We start from the raw sequence: 6,590 nt of genomic DNA on the forward strand, positions 1-6,590 counted from the left end.
TGGGGACGCAGGACTGCCCCGCAGCTGTTCAGCCTGCAGCTGTCTGCAACCCCCCAGTTTTAAACATGCACAGACATTTCCAGCCTACAGCCACACACCTTCCTATGCACTTTTAAACATATACACAATTACCTCATGTTTTGCAGCCCTACCTGTTACTTCTTGGGAATATCCCTACATGTCACCCCTTTTAAAACCAGGCCTGTTTAAGGCCAACAGTCTGCGCCCAGGCCCTGTCAAATTTAAGGCCAGGGTTTCCTGCCAGAGCTGTCAAATTTAAGGCCAGAAGTTTAAGACTAGACCTGTCAAATTTCCAGACAGACATGTCAAATTTCCTGCCAGCCGTTTCCTGCCAGACCTGTCACTTTTGCGGCCAGGTGTTTGCTGCCAGAGCTGTCACATTTAAGACTAGACCTGTCAAATTTCCTGCCAGGAGTTTCCTGCCAGACCTGTCACTTTTCCTGCCAGAGTTGATGGGAGGCATCACTTCCTACTAACAATGCCAATAACTCAAACTTTAATAATGGGAGACCTATTGCATTGCAAATGCTTGTTTATATTAATTTTCAAATACAAAACTTTCCAGTCAACAAAATGCAGCCGTGCATTATACAGGATTTATAGAGCGCCTACTCCCTTAACAAAGCGTATTACACAGAATTAGAGTTGGTCACATGGACGCACAGTAAAGATGCTGTAGGAGGGCCCTAGCCACCCCAGGAATGCGAACTAAGACACCCTTATACTGGCCTTGTACTTCTCTTTTCGGAAAAAAAGTCAATGCAGAAATGCGAACTAAGACGCTCTTATACTGGCCTTCTACTCCTCTTTTCGGAAAAAAAGACAATGTCCGTTAGCTACATGCATGAGAATTGACTGCAGGAGAATGAAAGCGGTGCTCGGTGCCTTACAGACTAACATTTTAACTTTGAGAAGGTCTTTTGACACTACCTGTTATCTGTAGAGCTCAAACTGCGTTGCTTGCAGTGTTCAGACCCCGAAAACGCCGTTATTTCTAGGTCGGCCACGTCAGAGATGTTTCCAATGCTGTCTGGCCGGTAATAGGTTAAATGCGTGGGGATGCTTTTTGTTATGCGCTGGAAACAATATTGTCGCACTTTCATCGTGAAGAGTATGACTCATCATTTTCTATTTATAAATAGATTGTGCTGCATTCACAGCAGATTTACCTTAAGTGATGTAACAGAACATTCATGATGCAAAGTAGTACCCATCTACACAAGCATTCACTTCACTGATGTCAGAAGAATAAAAAGATGAGTATTTTGAGGTCTTGCCATGACAGCTGTATGTTTTGAAGACCTTTTGTTGGCAATATCATTATTTCTAGAGGGCTTTCGGTGAGCTCGTTACTCAATTACTTTGCTTCTAATCCCCTTTCTGTTCTTCTTGCTTCTCCCTTCTCTGGAACATAGCTTATTTGACTTCCTTTTTATGGAATTACTTGTCGCCTTTCACCACTTACATTGCAGGGAAGAACTTATTACTTTGTCTATCTGCACTCCAAGTACATGTTATGCAATGTACTGTAAACTGAAATGAACAAACCTGTACAGCATTCCATATATGTAGACTGATTATCACATATACATAGGAGACAAAAAATGTTTGCTTTTTAAACCATAAAGAAATCTTTAAAAAAATAAAATAAAACATATATTTTGTACCATGCACATTGTTTAGATACAGTTATTACTGTCTGATGTCAGTTTATGTCCACTAATTAAATTTGTTCCTAATTACTTGTTCCTTCAACCGATTTGTGTATCCCAAATTAGGAACTATAGTCGGGGGTACCCCCTCCTTTTTTGCATACATCTTCTCCACAGCCTGTCTGTGCAGGGGTTAATTTAGTTTTAGTTTTAATTTGTCTTGTATCATTCCCCAATTTGGGTCTCACACAACCCTGTACCTACTTTGTGCCCTGTCCCCCTTTTTTTCTTTCCAGCCCCATCACTGGTCAATTTTGGCCTCACTTACACCCCCTTTCCAATAGAAGATCTAAACACACACCCCAACCCCTCTATTCTCTACTTTATCCAGTTGTCTTTCTGTTCATTCCCTCCCCCACAATGGACAAAGTACTCACTTTCGGGTTCTCTGATGAAGACTTTGTTTCCATGGTGGGTGAACTAGCCACAACAGAAAACCCAGTTAGCAAAAATTTACAAAATACTGAATATCAACAATTGCTAGCCCTAAAGAAAAAAACAAAAAGAATAGAGCTACATGGCCACTTTATGCTTCAATATTTGAAAGCAGGAGTCATCCCCCAAGGTTTACGAGTTAAGAACATCCCTGGACTGTTTGTGCAAATACGTAGATTCTTAGAAAGATGGTCCCTCATAGCAAATAGATGCTCGAGGGACCTTATGATGTTGATAGTAGAAACTGCCAAGCATCTAGTCGAAGCCCTCCTACAAGAAATAGCTGATCTTGAGCTTAAACTTAAAATAGCACAGCGGTAGATGATGCAGTCAAAAAACTGGAAGACATGGAACAAGAAATACAGTCATACAATGACTATCTTCTTAAGAGAAAAATGGATGAACTAAAAAAAGATGTCCAATATGTTAGCAAAGAAAAAGTTTATCCTTATCTTGCGGACAATTACTATCAACCAGAACCGCTAGGGGACACATCTAATACCCCCAATCAACAATCCATGCCAAAAAAAGTAACCACCTTTTCAAACACGTCAGGGTCTGACAATGAGAGCATCAACAGTGATACTGACTTAGGATTACAGCAAAGAGGAGGATACAACAGAGGCAACAGGCATTTTTTATCCAGGCGAGGGAATGCACAGGGACGCTGGAAACCCAGATATCAGTCCCGATTCAGAGGCAATTTCCAACAGCACAATCAACATTACCCTCAACCCCCCAATCCACAATACCCTCGACCACTGATGCATGCCTACCTTCCACCTCAGAATTACCAGGAGGCTCCTGCAATGTATCTTAACCCAAACCAATATTTAGTGACCCGCCATGCACAATATTGGCGCGACTAGAGGAAATGCCCATTTTCAATTTAAGTAGCAATTCACTTACTCCAGCCACTGAAAAGCTACTAACTAAAGGTATTTCCTTTGTCCCACATTGCAATATCAACAAGTTTGAACTTTTTAAAGATATTATGAACTTCTTTAGAAAAGTTAGACTTCAAAACTTTTTTTAAGCAACTATTCAAGATACAGAGGGCAGTAGCAATCTATCAGGTCTAAAACCTACATCGACTTTTCTACCCACTTTGGAACAAATATCTCCAGAAATAGCCACATTCGAACATGTAGTATTTAATAAACTTACAGCCGCCACTAAACATATACCGTCCCCTAGCTTCAACATCTCCTATGATGAACATCAAGCACTAGCAGCACTTAAGTCTAATAAAGACATTACCATCAAATGGTGCGACAAAGGTGGAGGTATAGTGGTGTTAGATACTAATCAATACATACTAAACATGGAGAAACTTCTGCACAACAAAGATCATTATATCCCGATCAAAAAAGACCCTACCAAAAAAGTGCAGTCCACCATTCTTGCCTTAACCACTAAGGCACTTAATGATGACGTCATCTGTGAAAAAGAATGGCAATTTCTTAATGTCCACCAACCTAAAATGGCAGCAATATATGGAGTCCCCAAGATCCATAAAAATAGCCACGACCCACCCTATAGACCCATAGTCAGCACCATTGGGTCAACTTCTGAGCCACTATCTAAATACATTGATACCATCTTAAGGCCACATATCCCCAAAATTCCTTCACACATAAAAGACACCAGGGATATCATCAATGTAGTGGAATCGCTGTCATTTAATTCAGAGATGCAATGGTTGGTCACTATGGACATAGAGGCCTTATACTCAAACATCCCCAAATCAGGAGCAATTACAGCTGTCTCCTGGTTTATAGATACTTACGAAATAGACTGTCCAAAAACATTCATCCTTGACTGTCTGAGAATAGTCTTATCGGAGAACACCTTCGATTTCAATGGCTCTCTCTATCAGCAGATGAAAGGCGTGAGTATGGGGGCTTCGTGTGCGCCAACAGTAGCCAACATATATATGGCCGAATATGAATCAAAGTTCATCTACAACGACATTGCCCCTTTTAGCGAGTCCATTACATCTTGGTCTCGCTATATAGATGATGTTTTCTTTATTTGGACCTCAGAAACAGCATCTCTTTCTACCTTTGGGTCCTGGCTGAATTTATGCGATGAGAATATTCACTTCACTGCTACATCAAGCCAAACACAGGTAGAATTTTTGGATATTAACATAATCAGTAAAAATAACCACCTCAATGTAGATCTGTATGTGAAGCCCACAGCTCGCAATACACTTTTACATTACACCAGCTATCACCGAAAGACCCAAAAATCAAGCATCCCCTTTGGTCAATTCCTCCGAGTTCGAAGGAACTGCTCCTCAGTAACAGATTTTGACAAAAGAGCAGCCGAGATGAAAAACAAATTCATATCTCGAGGATACCCCAAATGACTAGTCCGTGACTCCTATAAAAGAGCTAGGTTCTTTGACAGACAACATTTACTAACACCACGCACCAAAGAACCTAATTCCAAGATGGTCTTTGTGACAAGGCATTCAACTATGAATGCAAAACTCCAACAGATAGTTTTTGCCAACTGGCATATTCTGAACGCTACCAAACCCAAAGAAAACCAGCTCCCCAAACCAGTCTTTGCATATAGGAAAAACAAGAACCTCAAAGACCTGGTTGTACGGTCGAGAATGGAACCTAAAAATATTGCCTCGGCACAAAGATCCCTAACTGGCATGACCCCTGTTGTGGGCAATTTTAAATGCCTCACATGCACTGCCTGTGACTTCGCCATAGAGACCAAAGAATGGACCTTTAGCAACAGATCTCTAATATCCCAAACTTTGACCAACTGCAAAACCACAAATGTGGTTTATCCGCCAGAGTAGGCGGCCGATCTTTTAGCCTCCTAGCTGCCAAGCTATGGAACAGCCTTCCCGAAGCTATCCGCGGTATGCAGGACCTTTTTGCCTTCAGAAAGGCTGTCAAAACCCATCTCTTCCAATAATTTTTTTCTTTTTCCGCATCTCTTTCTTTCTGCACTCTGTCTGCTTGCAGCGCCGGGATGCCCCTTGGCTGGGGCAGCCGCGCGCTATACAAATCACCATAACATTAACATTAACATTAACATTAACATTAACATTTGCTATGCCCTTGTGCTATGGGATATGTAGGTGAAACCGCTCGTATGATGTCAACCCGTCTGTCAGAACATAGATCAGCCATCCGAACTGGGAAGATGCAAGCCCCCTTAGTCAAGCACTATATGGAGGCCAAACACAACCCCAACGATATACGTTGGTTCATCCTGGAAAAAATACGAAAGTCATCAGGTACACAAGTACGCAAATGTAGAGAAGTGTACTGGATTTTCACTTTGGACACTTATACCAAAGGAATGAATAACGAAATACCCTCGGACCAGGTCCTCAAATACAATCATGGCTAAATCATTCACATGTCATTACTACCCATTTCCCGTAGTATTCCAACTTTAAAACTCACCTATTCCTGGTCTATTACACCATTATGTTGGTTTTCAAAATTTCATAATCCTGCTAATTTTGTGGCCATTCAATTCAAACTTTTTCCCACCGGCCGAACCACCCCCCCCTTTCTTCTTTTTTATCAAATTCCATCTGTATATACACCTTATATATTCTTTCATACATCTGTGAAATTCTCTTGGTAAAGCTAGTCTTTCCAGCTAGACCCAATCTTCTTCAATACCAGACCCACCATCTGCTTCGTTAAAGCATATTCCCCGTTTCAAGATGTCTGCCATCCTACAAGGAATCGCTCAGCCTATTCCGGTCTGTCCCCTTTTTATCTTTACTTTGGAACATTTAGAACCGTAACCCGGCCCTCGCATTGGTCTAATTGTGCGCGCAACTTGACCTCAAAAATATCGCCCACTTCCTGGTGCTCTCTCCTCACTCGTTCCGACCTACCGAGATGCCGGAAGACTCCACTATTGGAAGGCAGGCGGGACCTCTGTATCAGGTATTTATTCATCCTCATCCCAATACGCCCCAGCCCTTATGTCCTAGCGTTATGCCGCTTTCACCAAGGTTCTTTTCCCCTAATGTCTGCTTGCAATATCTCCTGGTCCCTAGATAACCACGTCACGGAAATTCTCCTTTATGCACAATGTTGATTGAAGTACCCGACCTACAGACCCCACGATAGAAATTCCCCACGGATCGTCCAAGCAGGTATTACACCCTTCTTCTCTTTTTCTGCTTTAGACTTCCAACTCCGCATCACAGACCAATTTTGTCTGTATTCACAGATGTTCCTCTTTTCCGACCATCATCCTCAAATATCCTGCTAATATATGCTCACATATCTATTTTGCCCTTAGATAACCCTGCTACAGAAACTGCAACCCTATTCCAAACGTAGATTTAAACACCAATTAAACAGACCCCACATTGGAAAACGCGACGGACTGCATGTGCAGGTACCCATTTCTTTATGGTTTTTT

Source organism: Lissotriton vulgaris, chromosome 11 (genome assembly GCF_964263255.1).
Source record: "Lissotriton vulgaris chromosome 11, aLisVul1.2, whole genome shotgun sequence".
Taxonomy (NCBI): domain Eukaryota; kingdom Metazoa; phylum Chordata; class Amphibia; order Caudata; family Salamandridae; genus Lissotriton; species Lissotriton vulgaris.